This window comes from Furipterus horrens, unplaced genomic scaffold (assembly GCF_987537825.1).
Source record: "Furipterus horrens unplaced genomic scaffold, mFurHor1.1.pri manual_scaffold_3, whole genome shotgun sequence".
NCBI lineage: Eukaryota > Metazoa > Chordata > Mammalia > Chiroptera > Furipteridae > Furipterus > Furipterus horrens.
Window position 1 is genome coordinate 187595048 of NW_028327173.1, and position 17272 is coordinate 187612319.

Sequence of the window (17272 nt, forward strand, 5' to 3'; positions counted from 1 at the left end):
ACCACATCGCTCATTCAGCCAATGGATCAAGGTGTTATTTATGCTTTTAAGACACTTTACACCCGAAACACCCTGCAAAACCTCGTTGAAGCTATGAACTCAGATGAAGGCTTCTTGCTAAAGGCACACTAGCATGAGTACACAATTGCATCATGTCTCCAAAATATTCAAAAAGCCATAAAGGAGAGGAAGAGTGAGACTTTGAATGCCAGCTGGAAAAAATTGTGGCCAGAAGTGGTCCATGATTACAAGGGATTATCTCCTGATGAAATCCATCACTCTGCTGTGGATAAGGCTGCGAAGCTGGCAAAAATACAGGGAGGAGAGGGCTTCAGTGACATGACTACTAAGACATAAATACCCTTATTGATGTGCACTCTCAACCATTGACAGATGAAGACCTGGAGGAGCTAAGTCAGCAAGGTGAAGAAGGGGATGAGGAACAAGGTGAACAAAGGGTTGAAGAAGAGGAGGAAGTTGGCCTAACACTTGATCATCTTGCAACCATGGTCAGAATGGCCAAAGAACTTCAATGAGTGGCTGAAGAATGGGACCCCCATATGGTTCGTTCATTGCAGTTTGCAAATTCAATCAACAGTGCCATGTCAGTTTACAAAAACATTCTCAATCAGAAGAAGAAGCAGCGCCAACAACTCCCCATAACTATGTTCATCACTCGAACAAAGAGGTTGGTTACCCTATGCCTTTAGCAGAAGTAGAAGTTACAGACGAGGCCGAAGATACTACTGCACCACCTGAAGAAGCGCCTGATGAAGTGGTGCCTTTAGAAGAGCTGTAATGATCTTCTTTGCTGTGCAGTACATTCATCTCATCTTCATCACCTTCATCATCATCAGTACTGCACAGCTAATTCATCATCTTCATCATTCAGGTTTTAGTATATTTCATTGGTGAGTACCCATATAAAATTTTACAGTACTGTATACGAATGCTGTTAAAGTTATGTAGGTTTAAGAGGGTAGAATATGTTTAAGAACATAAGTAGTGTTTATAAAGGTGTGGAAAAGGTTAATAAGGGAGTGGGAAAGGTTAATAAGGGACTGGGAATGGTTTATAAGTGTGTGGGAAGGGTTTATAAAGCCTTAAAATATATACAAATACTAAAATAAATGTAAGGTTCCTACTTCGCAGATTTTCACCTATCACGGGGGGTGGGTAGTGTCTAGAATGTAATACCCGCGATAAGTGAGGGAATACTGTATAACGATTAATGAAAAAGCAAAAAAAAACCTTATACAATATGACCACAAATGTGTGCAAGTGTGTGTTTGTGTAGTATCAGAATCTTTTTATTTTATTAGTTATTTCTGAGCTGAGTGGTGGAATATGGGTAATTTGGATTGCCTTCATTTTACTTTTGAACATGTTTTCCATATAGCTAAAATAACCATGTGATACTTTTGTAATTAGAATAAATATCCATAAATCATTTTTATTTTTTTGTAACAATGAAATAAATTTTAAGCAGAAAACCTTATTGTTTTTTGGGGAGATGGAAGAGGAGAGGAAGAAAATAGAACTGGAGTGTAACAATAATAATATTAATAGCAGTAACGATAATGGCTACTATGAATTGAGGTTTAATTACTGAATGTTATGCATTGTTCAAAATATTTTCTTTTCTTTATTTATTGATTTTTTAGAGAAAGAGGTGGGAAGAAAGAGAAATATCGCATTCATTGGTTGAGTCTTGTATGTGCCGTGACTGGGGATCGAACCCACACCCTTGGTGTATCGGGATATGCTCCAACCAACTTAGCTACCTGGCCAGGGTCTGTTCACAATAATTTCTACTTATCAGAGTCTTCAACAGCTTTTCTAAGGACACAAAAAGGTCCTGGGATATAAATAGTTTACTCCTGCCCTCTCATCCCTATCTCCTAGATGGAACATTCTTGGTATGTGCAGACGGATATGTGACTACGTACTTTAGAACTAATTTAATGTAGCTGTGGCCTTACTCACCTAACACTAGCATAAACTTGCCTTATTCTTCAGCTTTTCAAAGCTTGGTGTTTTAACCATGTTGGTGAAAAGATTTATTTGAAACTTCAGCTCAATTTTGCTTTTGAGATGTATGCCTCCCAATAAAAAAAATCAATTTAAAGATTTTTGTTATTTGTTATTTAAACAAACCAGTAATATCTGATGAATGAGCAAGTCACTGTTGAAAATACTTCACAAGAGACCAAGCTATTTAGTTACGGACTTGGCACACAAGATAGACAACTACGCCACCCTGTGGTAGTGAGGGGATATGGCGGCCAGTTTTTGGTTTGTTTTTTTGTGTGGGGTTTTTTTTTTTGTTTTTGTTTTTGTTTTTGTTTTTTTGGTAAGGAAATTTTTTTTTTAGCTTTCCACTTTTAGTGCTGAAAGTAACCGGAGTGGTCTCTAGGAGGAGCTCTTTCAATTTATTGTTGTGGAAACCAAGCCCCATACAAATGGTATCACTAGAGCTTTAACCCAAATCTTCAGATGAGTGCTTTTCAGACCATTTCTTGCCACACAAATGCTTCCAATTCTTTAAATTAATTCAAGGATATCTGCCTGTCAGCTGCAGAAAACCTAAGAAGCATCTAGTGCGAAAATTTGATTTTACATCCAAGGAAACGGAATACTACAGAGGATGCATGACTTGCTAAAGTGTCCACAGCTAATTTTTAGTCCCTTGTTTTTTATTGCATTTATTCCTTTACTCACTAATGATTCATTCATGTGTCTGCTGTGTGTTAGGTGCTGTGCACTGCTTAGGAGTATAGACTCTGGAACTGGACTGCCTGGGTTTGAATCCCAGTTCTGCTGTGATTTGTTGTGTGGTCTAGGACAATTTCCTTCTCTATTAAGTCTCAATTCCTTCAACTGCCAAATAGGGGTGAAACAATGATACCTACCTCCTAAAGTGTTTTTTTTTTTTAAGTAAAAAAGCTTTAGTGAGTTATAATTGACTACAAAGAATAGCACATAGTTAATGGGTACAATTTGAGGAGCTCAAACATATGCAAACACCTGCGACCTATAGTGGTTTTAAGGATTAAGTGAGGTAGTACACCAATAACGGTGCCTGCAACATAGTGAGGACTGAAGTGGTTACGTTACCTCTTTGGGCCCTTGGGAAGCCCTGTAAGGCAGGTATTCTCATTAACCACGCTCACTAATGAGGACACTGAGGCTCGGAGAGGCCAGTCAGTGGGACAGCAGGGATAAGTAGCACAAGCACTAAGCCCAGCCAGGAGTAACTGCCTTCAGTTCCCAAGCTTTTCCCACTTGGAATTCACTTCCTCCAAGAATGTTGATTCTGTGTTAAACGCACCAAACTTTCTCGCCAGGTCTCCTGGGGTCCGCTGGCTTTGTCCTACTGAAATGACACACTGGAATTGCAGGGGAGTAACAGCCAAAATAAACATACTTTCTTGGGCACAGCAGGGTGTCAGGCCTGGGCCAAACACCTCTGGTGCGGCTCCCACTTCATTTTCACCGAAACCCGAGTGCTAGGTACTTTCAATAAGTCCTTTGTGTGAAAGCTGGGGCCCAGAGCCATGAAATTACAGCAGTAGTGTCAGCGTGGAATCCCAGGTCCGCCCTGTTTATGCGCAGAAAGACTTTCACCCGCCAGCAGTTCTCTCTGTGTGAAACTCACTGCACTCATTAGGGCGACTCCCTTCCAGGACCTCCGTAGGATTCGGGGGGAGACACACTGCCTCCCATCCCTCCAACAGAACCCCGCCCCGGGCCAAGCGGGCCGCTGCCCAAGAGAGACACCTGGGGGCGGCCCCGCCCTGTGTTCAGCCCTTTCCCTTTCCTCTAAACTCTGAGGCTGCGCAAGCTGGCAGCCCTCCAAACCCAGGGCCCACTCCAGACGCAGTGCAGTCTCTGGTTCAAAGAATCCCTAGTCCAGAGCTTCTCTCCCAGGTGGAGGACGGTCTGAGGAGGTGTGTTTGGGCCAGAGAGGAGTGCAGAGGAAGTCTGAGGTTTGGACTCAATCCCGCGCTCACGTCACCATTCCTGACCGGGAGGGAACTCGCACCCCTCCCGCGTCACCCTCCTGTGCAGGGTTGGGAGCCTGCCTTGGTTCCTTCACCACCTTTTGATATTCAGATTCCCCGGCTCCACTTCTGGGCCTCCAGCATGTCCTAGGTAGAATTCCTCTCAGGGTTAAATGGCACAAGTTCCCCATTCCGACTTGAGGCTGGACAGAGGGAGACTGGTTAGAAAACCTCTGAGGGGCTTGGCCTGAGCTGAGCATCCTGCTCTCTCTCTTTCTCATGCTCCACCTCCCTCATCCCTTCCTTCCTTCCTTCTTTTCAGAGAGAATGGTGCACACCCCAGGGGCAGAACTGCAGCATACACTTGGGCACGCACCAAAGATCTCCCACTCTGTCCCCAGGCAGCCTGCACACTAACCTGTTACTAACTGGGCGAGCTGGTTCATAGCAGGTCACTGTACATCCTTCAGGTGTCTTTGTTCTGGGGCATGGATTTGGCTAGGTGTGACTGTTCTGCCCCTAATTTAAGCCACCGGGTTGTAAATATATGTCCTGGTTCCTATTAATAACCCACAGCCAGCACACTTGTCCACTGTCACTCCAATCACTCCAACAGTGACCCTTCCCTCCCCTGCCCTCATCCCCACAGCTCCTCATGCAGAGGCGGAGCTATCTGTGGACCTCTTAAGCTGCAGCTGGTCTGTGGATGCTTTACAGTTCATCCCCCTTGCTCCCCACCCACATCCCCCTCCCCCCAACTTGCCTGATCTTTGCTCCAGGCCGTTACTCTCTTTAGTGGCCTTGACATTAATAGGAGTAGGTGAGAAGGAAGGGACAGAAAAAAAGAAAATAATAGCAATTTATTTTGATAAATTCTCAAACCTTTCACATTATACATCTGGGTTCCTTCCAGTCACTGGCTATGAAAATATTGGTTCTGTTTCTCAGAGCTCCCAAGGTCTGTGGTTTGGATAAGGAGGCTTTCCTCTGGGTAGGGTTGCTGCAGATGCTGAGGCCGCTAACAGCCACGGAAGCCTGTCTTCTTGTCCGTGAAGCCTTCAGTCTCTGTAGTCCCTTTGCTTCCTCCCTGTTTCAACTTCTCTCCTTTTTAGAACCTTCTTCCAAGAAAACACTTGACACTTGAAGTATAAATAATCATTACCTCAGGGTTTACCTGAAAAGGGGATTTGATACTTAAAAGGGACCAAAGAAAAGACATACCTTGGTAGAGGAGAATAAGAATTTGAGGAAAAGCAGCCCTGGGTTCTCTGCCCCACATTAACAGTGGGGCTTTCATCTATGAAATGGATACCCCTCCATACCTACCTTGGTGAAGAGAGTGGCACCAGATTGTTTCTCAAGATCCCTTTGAGCTCTGAAGAAATGGAGCTGAATAGAAGAATGAGTGTTACCAGCAAGTCAGTGAGAAGGAATCTTAAGAGCCTGTGATATCAAAGGGACTTCTTGATTGGTCCCCCAAAATTAGACGGCCAAGTGTGGCCTGTCCCACATAAATATGAAGGCTCTGACAGTATCTGATGGTAGTAATAGCCCCCTCAGCCCCCTTGGTTATTTCCTCCCTTCATCATCACCCTGTTATAACTCCACCACTTCCTGCAAATAAAACTTCCTCTTCCCAGTGAATCACTGCCCATCCTGTATAACCTCACTCCCTGGGACAGTTCTGCACTCTGGGGAAACTTTCCTGAAGATCCTAAAGTCTATCTCTCTGGGTCACACAGGACTGACCCACACTTACAGTCCTTACCACCTTACACTACCATCTGTTCACCTCCCTTGAGCATAGAACTTTGAAGAAAGGGTCTTGGCCTTCTTTATCTATGCCTGGCACAATTCCTGTTGGTCTTACTTTGAGTGGAGAGAGATAATAGTACTTGTATCATTATACATCTATATAGGTCTCTTTCTTTAGCCTTGACAGAGCCCTGGGAGGGTGGATACAAAGAGAGGTCACTTGCCCAGGTCATCTGATAAGTAACTGAACTGGAAGATCTAATCCACTTTAGAGACTCCAGACCCCAGCTTGCAGGTGTCTGACTGCCTGCTGCTGTGTAACAGAAAGCTTATCCAAAAGGCAGTGTTCTCCTTGACTTCTTTTTCCTTTCTCTCCCATCAAGTTCAAATGTCAGGCAGCCAAGATCACTGCGTCAACTCCCAAGGAAATGGCAGTTTTAATAACCTGCCTTCCTTACTTGCTCGTTGTCAACAAAAGAATGCCCAGCTTAAGGGAAAGTTTTGTGAGAGTTTATTTGAGCCAAACTGACAATTGCCAGGAAGGAAAATCTCAACAGATTGAAAAAATGCTCCAGAGAATGGCAGTTTTGCAGCATATTTTATACATTAGAATCTATTAAGAAGATGTAAGGAGGGTTACATGAAATTCCTTGGTGGTAGATTAGGGAGGCAGGAGAAAGCAAAGCAGTGAAATTTCTGGGATTGGATAAAAAATAAAATGGAGAGACACACACTTCTATTACAGGTGGGTCCAGGATAGTTAATAATTAACATTTACAGCACATAGAGATGGTATGCGGGGAACAAGATAAGAGTGAGGTATTCTGTGGTTTCAAGCTCTGGTGGGAAGTTGTGCCCTGAAGGGTCTGGAAAAGGCGATTACTCTGACATTCCAAGGGCTTGTTTTTGTAGATGCAAAAAGATGGAAAGGCTCAGCTGAGATAAAGATTGACTTTTGTCAAGGAAGCTACTGGCCTAGGACGTGACTACCCTCCATGACTCAATTTAGTTAGGAATTTTTTATGTTCAGACCATCCTATGTGGTTGCTTTTGGTCTCTGAATTCTAAGGCCACCATGTAGGCCTCCCTTGGGCTAGTCAGGTTCACTATGTGGTTCTCCATATAGTCTTCGTCCTCTTGCAAAGAACCTTGAAGGCTGAGACTGTCCTCCTAGAGGCCACCAGATTTCAGGCTTCTGACATTCTGTGTGTCCTGAAGCAAGCCATTCAATACTCTGGATATCAGTTTTCTCATCTGTAAAACAGAAATTCAGTGTTATGAATATCCATTAGAATGCCGCTTCATACAGAGCCCAGGGCTAAGTATGTGGTATATAGATGCAAAAATAAATAAGACGCAGTTTCTGCTCTCAATAAATGTAAAGTCAAGCAGGAGAAACACGAACAAAAAAAAAAACAAAAAAAACAGACCTCATGGCAGAGTGAAATAAAGTAGATATGGAAGAAAGATTATTAATACCCGATTTTCTTATCTCATGGGCTTGTGCCAAGAACCAAACGAGGTCATAAATATGAAGTTTTTTAAAAAATATGCTTTACTGATTATGCTGTTACAGTTGTCCCAATTTCTTTCCCTTTGTTCCCCTCCACCCAGTGATGCCATTCCCTCCAGCTGTACCTCCCTTTAGTCCATGCCCATTGGTTGTGCATATAGTTCTTCTCAACATCTTCCTGTCTAATGCACTCCCTCCTACTATGCTTCTTAATTCCTGTACCATCTCCCTCCCTTTCCCTCCTTCCCTCTCCCAGCTGACCACCCCCCAGTATTTTCCCTGTACCTATAATTCTTTTCTCACTCTTGTTGCCTACTTAGTTTGCCTTTGTTTCAATTCCCGAGCTTCTGTTGTTGGTTGTTGTGATACAGTTTTCATTTTAATGTTCATAGTTTTGATCCTCTTTCTCCTAAACAAGTCCCTTTAACATTTCATATAACAATGGTTTGGATCTGACGAACTCCTTCAGTTTTACTTTGTCCTGGAAGCACTTTCTCTACCCTTCTATTCTGAATGACAGCTTCACTGGATGGAGTAATCATGGTTGTAAGTTTTTGCTTTTCATTACTTTAAATACTTCTTGCCAGTCTTCTCTTGCCTGCAGAGTTTCTTTTGAGAAATCAGCTGATAGTCTTATTGGGACTCCTTTGTATGTAATTCTCTTCTTCTCTCCTGCTGCTTTTAAGATTCTCTCTTTATCCTTAACTTTTGACATTTTGATTATAATGTGTCTTGGTATGGTTCTCCCAGAGTCTGTTTTTTTTTTGAACTCTGTGCTTCCTGGATCTATAAGTCTGTTTCCTTCCCCAAGTTAGGGAAGTTCTGCTTCATTATTTTTTCACATAATTTTTCAATTTCTACTTATTCTTTACCTTCTGGCAACCCTATGATTCGGATGTTGGCCTACTTATAGCTGTCCGATAAGTTTCTGAGCCTCTCCTCATTTTCCTCATTTTCCATTTCCTCTTTCTGCACTGGTTGACTGTTTGTTCCTTCCTTATGTCCTGATTTGTTATTTGATCCCTGGTTTTCTTTCCCTCACCACTAGTTTTGTATGTTTTTGTTCATTTCAGGAGGACTAGCCTTCATTCCTTCCCTGTCTTGTTTAAAATCTGCTGTTAGGTCTGTGAGCATTCATACAACCAAAGCTCTGAACTGTGGCTCAGAAAGATTTCCTATCTGCTGAGCCGTTAGATTAGATATTTGCTGTCTGGTCAGCTGCGTCACCAGGATCTCTATCATGATCCGTGCCATCCTGACAGTTTTGTGTTTACCTTTACTTCCTGGGCAGGGCTGTCACACCTCCTACGCTATAGGGGGTGGAGCCCCGTGCACTCGTCACAACCGGGGGACCCTCTCACCACACTGTGGCACTTTGCATGGAGGCAGGGGTCCAAGATGGATTCCTGCTGTTCACTCTCTGCTGGGAGACCAGGAGTCTCCTCCTCCATTCCCATGCCCTCTGGCCCTCACAGTCCAAGGCAATGGGGGTCTGCCTTCCCTGGCATTGGAATAGTGAGCTGATGGGTTTGGTCTGTAGCTGGGGGTGCTTCCCAGGTGTTTCTCACCTTTTTTAAAATACAGTTGTCTGTGTTTACCGCCGTCCCACCGACATCGCTGCAGCTGCCGCCACCAGCACAGCTTGACCTCTCCACCCCGGCTTTGCCCCTCCTACCCATCCAGATGAGCACCACTTCTTTATAACTTCATATGCTGGACTTCCATGTAGCTTTATTTTCTGAAACTTCTGGTTATTTCTGGTTTTGTGGTAGTTGTAGTCCTTCTTAGTTGTGGAGGGAGATGGAGCAGATCAGTCTAAGCTTCCATCTTGGCCAGAAGTTCTCTCCTCATCTTGACAGGTTCCTGTGTTTATTTGCCTCTGCAATATAAAGTATTCTTGAAGCACTATGCAAATGTAAGCAAATATTATTATTTGGATTCTTTGCCCAGTTGTGCAGTGGGAGACACCAATTGGGCTCTCGGCTTAAATCTCCCTTCTTCTCCAAGAACTGCTCCTATAGCCAAATCCACATGATAACAGAGGTGCCACCTTTCTAAGCACGTTTTGGCCATTTTGGTTGATTGAGCCAAATGCAGACCCCTGGGCCAAGCTGAGCCACGTAGAGTCCTTGCTCTGGGTTTGGAATGGAGATGAAGGAAATTTAGTCTCATCCACCCTGGGCTCTTGTGTAAAGGAAATACAAAGCCTGGAGGCATGATTTTCCAAGGTGGACTGAAAATTAAAGAATGGTAAGCTGCCACATTTGAACAGAAGAATAGAGCAGAAGTTCCAAGAGGAAGAAAAATAAGAGGCAAAGGTCTTGGTTGAAGTCTGTTGCCACCTGCCAGGAATGACATCCCAGCTAGGACCATATTTTACTAAGGACAGCGCGGGTAAGCTCCAATCACTTTCAGATAAAAGATTCATAATTAAAGAGTTTCTAAACGAATTCCACTCAGGTTAATGTAGAAGAGAAGCCCTCTCTTAGCCCATGGAAGAGTTGTGTCATTCAGTCAGTCAATGAATGTTATTGAACGTCAAATATCTACAAGGCTCATTAGAAGAAAAAAAGGCTAACTGCACCATCTATGATACAAACCAGCCACTGGGTGTCAGCCTTCTAGCCAGCCAGCTCTGAAAGCTCCCAAAATTGCCCAGTTGTGCAGTGGGAGCACTTCGTTAATACATGAACTTGCTGTCCCTTGTAGTTATCCCTGAGCAGTTCTGGAGCCTTAGACATTACGATATTTATCTGCCTGTCACCTCTCTCCATTCTGGTAGCATAAACTAGACTCCACTCCTACCACACACACATTTCTGGGGGGCTTCCCCACTCCATTCCATGCTCCTCTGATGAGACTCTTAATCACAGGCCCCTTCCCCTGACCACAGGGAAGACAGGACCGAAGCTGGGCAATCAGAATGTCTTTCTGGAGAATCTGAACTTTGAGCAGGAACAAATGCAGAGGGTCACCTTAGAGCAGCAGCATGTACAGAAGATCCCCAGGTGCCCTGATGAAGTTGCATTGTGTACCCTCCCAAGCCTACAGTCTAAGCCTAGATCCTATTTTTAAGACCCTTTAATGAATCTCTATTTACCATGAGGGTTTTTTTTTTAAATTTGCCCAAGTTTTTTGACTGAAGGCTGGAGCTTATTTCAGGAAAACAAGTCTTTCATTTTTCCAAAGTCCCTGTTAGATCTTTCTACACCTGTTCTCTCTTCTGCCAAACCACCTATGGCTCATTTTCAAAGAAAAAAGGATCAGGACCCAGATTCCAAAGTAGGACACAAGTGGTACTTAAAGAAACAGGCCTGTAATTTTTGTCATAAATTTTCTTGATGTACATTATGTATGCTTTTTAGTCAGCACAGATGTGTCATGAAAATGCATTCCTAATCTCATAAAAAGGTTGCCTCCCAAAGTAACACTCATAGAATCCCAAGTGTTACAGGGTGAAGAAAGGGCTCCTCCCAAATTCCCCACAGCCTGTGGTTTGGGGAATGGGGGATGGGACTCATCTCTTAAGAGATGCCTTTGCATATCTATGGCTGATAGCTAGTGTCTTATTTATGCTAGTAGGCACCAAGGTGATGGGAGGGGTTTTGGCCATAGCATGGTGACCAAAAAGCTTACAGGGCCTGCACAAGGTTCTTCTAATGGCCAGAACCAGGTTACCTCACCCACTACATCATAGGCTGCAGTCAGGGATTTAAAAATAAGGTGGCAGCCATTAAGCAAAAGAAAGCCACGTGGTTTGCAAGGAGGTAGAGAGAACCATGCGGCTTTGAAAGGGTGTGGAGCCATGCAGTCTGAAAGAAGGAAAGGGAGGCCACGTGGCCTGGCCTAGTAAGAAAGCCAGCCTGCTGCTGCTTTAACTGTGCCAACTTCAGTGGACTCTAAGCCACCAAGGGCTCCTGCCTTGCAGTCCTGGACTTTTGAAACTCAGGGCATGCAGAGAGGACTCTCTTAGGACTTGTGACTTTACTGGACTTCACCATGATCCAGTGCAGCATGGAGCATGTTTTCCTGGACTAATATAAGGAGGCTGATGGAGAGACAGATCCTGAAGGAGAGAGCTGACAGATAAGGAATAGGGAACTTATGGGCATGTTTTTGGCTTCTAGCCTTTTGGGGAGCAAGGGAATTGCTGGGTCTCATGGGGAGAACAGGACTCTGAGCTGAAGTGCTTACAACCCTCCCCAGGCTGAAATATTGCAAATGAAGACCTATTTTCCTCGACATTAATTGTTGGGTTTTATACTAAGGCACCATGTGAAAGAACCCCCATTTGCTCAGTAACACAAGTAATGGACCATTAATCCAACCCTTCATTTTACAAACAAGGAAACTAAGGTGCAGAGAAAGGAAATGGCACACTCACTAACACTCAGTAACTCCATAATATTACTTAATCAGCAGTAGCAGACCTAGGACCAAAACTCAGGCATTCTTCATATGGATTAGAGTTTTTTCCACTATTTCATGCCTCGTGGGTGTTGTTACAGAGCGGTGATCTCCAGAGATCCCCAGAACCTGCAGGTTGGGGGATGGGAAAAAGAGAACAGCTTTTAAGATGCCTTTGCATGACTATAGCTAGTAGCTAGTGTCTTAAGTTATGCATGTGGCTTTAGTTCTTCCAAGGCCCCAAGAAGATGGGAGGGGTTTTGACCATGCAGTGGTGCAGAAAAGAGCATGCAGGGCCTGTGCGGGGTTCTGTGGGTGGTCAGAGCTGGTTACCATGTCCGCTGCGTCACAGGACGCAGTCAGGGATTTAAAAATAGGTGGCAACCATTTTAGAGAGGAGGAAGAGAGGAGATCCATGTGGTTTGCAAGGAGGGCGGAGGAGAACTCCATGCGGCTTGAGAGGAAAGAGAGAACTCAATGCTGCTTCGAAAGGGAGAATACCATGTGGCTTTGAAAGGGCAAAGCACATGTTTTCCTGGACTGTTATATGGAGGCTGATGACATCGTACCCTAGATCCTGAAGGAGACAGTTGACAGATAAGGGATGGGAAACTTCTGGGAATATTTTTGGCTTCTAGCTTTTTTGGGAGCAAGGGAAGTGCTGGGTCCCATGGGAGAACAGGGCTCTGAGCCGAAGTGCTCACCGGCCTCCCCAGGTTGGAATACTGTAAATGAAGACCTGTTCTCCTCAACACTAACTGTTGGGTTTTACACCAAGGCGCCATGTGAAAGAACCCCCTTTTGCTCTGTAACAGTTTTGGCGAGCCCAGATGGGACTAATGGAACCTGTAGACAGGTTCCCTCTGTAACATTACAATGGTCATACCGCACCTCTAATGGCCTGGGCTCCTAAAGTTTCATCTGTGTGTTTCTCACATTCACATAGTTTTTTCAAAGCTCACTCAAAGTGCTAGGTGACTAGATCAGGAAGGGTTTCCTGTCTTAGACGCATTCTGCCCATACCAGCCTTTCCAATAGGACAGTCTCAGGGCTGGTGTGGAGTCTGAATTGCCATTGCAGGCTTCCCTCGCTGTCCATTTAAGCTGCCCCTTGGGGAGCCTTGGTGCCCCTTCCTGCCTGCTGACCTTAGCTGGGACCATCTCAGGCATCAGAGGTGTAGAATAAGGTTAAACCGTAAGACAGAAGTAGTCTGAGTATTAGATCCCTTTCATTCAAGTAGGGAGCTTGGCCCCCAAAGTGTATTTCTCCAAACTCTCCCCTACAGTCCACCACATACCTGGGATTAGACCAAGTCTTAGCCATGAAACTCACCCTATTGGCTTCCTTACTTCAGGACAATGGGCCACCATTGGCTGTATTTTTGCATAACCAAAGACACAACACAGACAATTCTTGCACAACAGAATCTGCCCAGGGTCCTTTGTTGTACCCATCCTAAACCCAGGCTTCAGCAGGTGCCTCTTTTAGAGGTCAGTTTCTCTCTTTAATAAAATTTTAATTACATTTCTACCTTCCTTAGGTCCTTCTATTTTAGCATTGGGAGTTTAATAGTATCATCATTTAATATATAGTGAGCACTTACTGCATGTAGGTCACTGTGCCAGTGTCAAGAGATAGAAATAAGATACAGGCTTTGCCCCAAAGGTGACAGAAAGGGCATGGGGAGGGGAGAAAAAGGGGAGTGGGGACAGACAAGAAGGAAGAGGCTGTAATCAGTAAGTAGCCTGGAGACTATTTGGTAGTAAAACCAGAACAGCCTGGCGTTAAGTCTATTTAAGGACAACCTCAAGAGAGAAATCTTATTAGCCAAAGCTATCAGAATAAATCCACTTTCTAAATATGTAGCTAAAGCTTTCACACACCCACTACTGCATATAAAAACATCCTACAAGAATAATCTTTTTCAACACTCCTGAAATACGTGATTCTGTTTCCGTTTGGAAAGCAAAATAATTGAGGTGGAGATGGTAAAATGACTTGCCCACTATTATGCCACAGGGCAGTGAAAACACTAGAAACTGGTTCTAAGGAGCTTACTTGCCTTAGATTTCACAAATTGCCAGTGATTGGGTGAGCATTGCAGGTATCTACCACTGCATAACAAGCCACCCCAAAATGTACCCACTTAACAACAATAACCATCTATTGGAGCATGATTGTGCAGTTGGGACTGGGTTTACCTGGGCAGTTCTTCTGGTCTCACCTGGGGTCACTCATGAGCCTGCAATCTTCTGATGAGTTGACTAGAGTGGGATGATCTAATATTGATGACCTAACTTACAGGACTGGGGCCTTGATACTAGCTGTCAGCTTCTCTCCAGCTGATCCCATTCAGTAGTCTAGCGCCGGCTTACATGGCTGCAGGAGTGTGCCAAGAGTGCCACCTGGGAGATGCAGGTGTTCTTACGTGGTACTTGCACAATGTCACTTTTGCCACATCCCACTGGTCAGAGCAAGTTGCAAGGCCAGCTTAAATTCAAGGAGTGGGGAAATAGCCTTCACCTGATAGTAGGAGATGCAAAGTATTGTGATCATACTTTTCTCAGTGAGAGATAGCTCATTTTTACAAGTCGACACACACCACCTATTATCACAGGCAGGAACCAGCCAGCATCTACTAGCCCCTGCTGCCTATGGGTCTGTTGGCAAGAAAAATCTACATTGGAGCTTGGAAGCTTGGAGACTTAGCCTAGCCCCTGGATGATGCTCAAACTCCTGGGGTTTTATCCCAAATACATGCTGAAATTATAAATGCAGTTGCAGACTGTCAGTCATTGTGTAGATGCATTAAGTGATTGCTGCCTATGCATCCATGCACAGGTGCACAGATCAGACATCACGCATTCATGGGCAAATGATTTCTCAAGTGATAGCCTGGCATCTCCAGGTTGACATAGCATTTCTCCAATGACAGTTATGATAGAGTAATAAGTAAAACCACATAAATGAATTTAGCAAATTTCTTCAGATTTCAAGGTGTGTTTTAGGAGAAAATAGTTTTCTAGTCTTGATTGTTGTTTGTCTTTCTAGGCAGATCTCTCGATATTTGGTAGAACACAGAGAATAAATGGGCTCAGACAAGCAGGCCAACGAGTGAGGAAAGAGCCAGAAATGGCTCTGTACAAGATAACTAAAGAGAAGTCAACATTGCTACAAATGAATTCAACCTGTCCAGGTGAGGGCTAATTAAATGCAAATTATTTTACAACTTCATTGAGGCATAAATGACACAACAAGTTGTGCATATTTACAGTAGATAATATGATAATACAGCTATTACCTATGAAATAATCAGTACAGTCAAGATAATGAATATACACCAACCCCATAACTTCTCATGTGCCACTTTGTAATCCCTGCCTCCTGACCTTCTCCCCTTTCACTGGCCCCATCCACTTTCTTGTTGCTACTGATGACTTTACATTTCTAAGATTTCATATAAATGAGATTGCCAAGTACGAACTCTTCCCCCCATCCCCTCTGGCTTCTTTCACTCTCTAGATTGAATTTTATTCATAGTGTTGAGTACAGCAATAGTTTATTCCTTTTAACTGCTGAGTAGTATTCCACTGTACCAATACACCATAATTATCTATTCTCTTATTGATGGACAATGGGGTCATGCTGTGTATTGTTTGCCCCACAAAAATTCATGTGGTGAAGCTCTTACCCGCAATGTGACTGTATTTCGGAATACTGTAGATTCTTTAGGAGGTAATTAAGATAAAGTGACTTGACCAGTGTGGCTCATTTAGTTGGGCATCATCCCACAAAGCAAAAGGTTGCCGGTGCTGGCATATGCCTGGGTTGAGAACCAGGTCCCCAGACAGGGGCATGTATAAAAGGTAACCTATCGATGTTTCTCTCTCACATCAATGCTTCTCTCCCTCTCTCTCCCTCCCTTCCCCTCTCTCTAAAAATAAAGTTAAAAAATCCTTTTTAAAAAAAAATAAAATGAAGTTATAATGTAGGTCCCTAATCAGATAGAATTAGTGTACTTACAAAAGAAATACCAAAGAACTCTTGCCCTTGCTCAAGTGCCCTATCTCTGTCCCCCCACCCCCATGTGCAACACAGTCAGAAGAAAGGCCATGTGAAGACAAGGCAGCCACCTGCAAGCCAGGAAGAGAACTCTTAGCAGAAGCTGAACACTGCTAGAAACTTGATCTTGGACTTCTCCAAAATCGTGAGAAAATGAACTTCTGTTGTTTCAGCCATGCAGTCCGAGGTATTTTGTTATGGCAACTGAGTAGACTAATACAGGTGATTTACACTTTGGGGCTATTGCTAATGAAGCTCCTAGGAACTTTTGTATGTAAGTCTTTGTGTGGACAAAAGCTTTTGTTTCTCTTCGGTAAATATCTAGAAGTGGAATGGCTGGGTCATGTGATACGTGTACACGTATACGTTACCTATTTTTTTTTTTTAACATCAAATGGGTAACGTGCCGATGTTGTAACAAGGCTTGAGGGAGACACTTCTCACTCAAGAGCATGAATATCCAATTATCAAGCTTATGAACTGCAAAAGGGTCTGTACATTACCTAGGAAATTGTCAACACTGTTTTCGAAAGTGGTACCATTTTGCAACCCCACCAGCAGTGTATAGGACTTCCACTTGCTTTACATTCTTGCCAGTATTAAGTATAGTCAATCTTTTAAATTTTAAATTGTTTAATTTTTAAAATTAAAAAAAAATTTTAATGGCAATTTAATTCACCATTCTAGTTAATGTGTAGTGGTATCTCATTGTGGGTTTAGTTTGCAACTCCATAATGGTCAGTGCTGTTGGTCATTTCTTCATGTACTTATTTACCATCCTTATATCTTCTTTAGTGAAAGATCTATTCAAATATTTTGCTTTTTTATTGACTGTGAGATAACTAAATGTAAATTTCAATAGTATAGGCATAAAAACTTGGATCCAAAATCCTACTGTCTGTCCAGGTTGGGCAGGCCAGACCAGACATCCAGGAAGAGTATATGGATGTTGAAAACTTAGAAAGGGGTGATGAGGGCTGAAAGGAGAGTGGTAGGTCTGAAGATAAATCCTATCAGCTTCACAGTTTTGTTTAAGTTTGGCCTTGAGGCCCCCTTAACAGTTTTCTCACCACCTAATTCAAGCCCCCGGATCTTTCGAAAGCCTCAATTTCATGACACACTCTATGGGGTTTCTTGTTTCAGGAATGCACTACATGCCACTCTTGCCTGACAAAATTTGCCAAGAGCCCTGGCTGGTGTGGCTCAGTGGATTGAGTGCTGGCCTGTGAACTGAAGGGTCACCAGTTTGATTCCCAATCAGGGCACATGCCTGGGTTTCAGGCCAGGTCAGCTGGGGGACTGCGAGAGGTGACCAATGTTTCTCTTCCTTTCTTTCTCTCTCCCTTCCCCTCTCTCTAAAAATAAAGAAAGAAAATCTTTTTTAAAAAAGGAAGTTTGCCAAAAGTGTAGACTAAGACAGAGACACCCACAAGAAGTACCTAGTTAAGACTTGGTCCAGGGTCTACTCTGGGGGCAGAGTTGAGAACAAAATAGCATCTAAAACACCTTCCATTAAAATGAAGACTTTGGG

At 43.6% G+C, this 17272-nt stretch overlaps 1 non-coding gene across 1 annotated transcript; it reads right to left on the reverse strand.

Annotated features, from left to right (window-relative positions):
* Nucleotides 1-16129: 16129 nt before the first annotated feature.
* On the reverse strand, nt 16130-16233 carry LOC150016992 (small nucleolar RNA U13). The gene has a single exon (XR_016510372.1). It is a non-coding gene; the product is annotated as a small nucleolar RNA U13 (small nucleolar RNA).
* Nucleotides 16234-17272: the final 1039 nt, after the last annotated feature.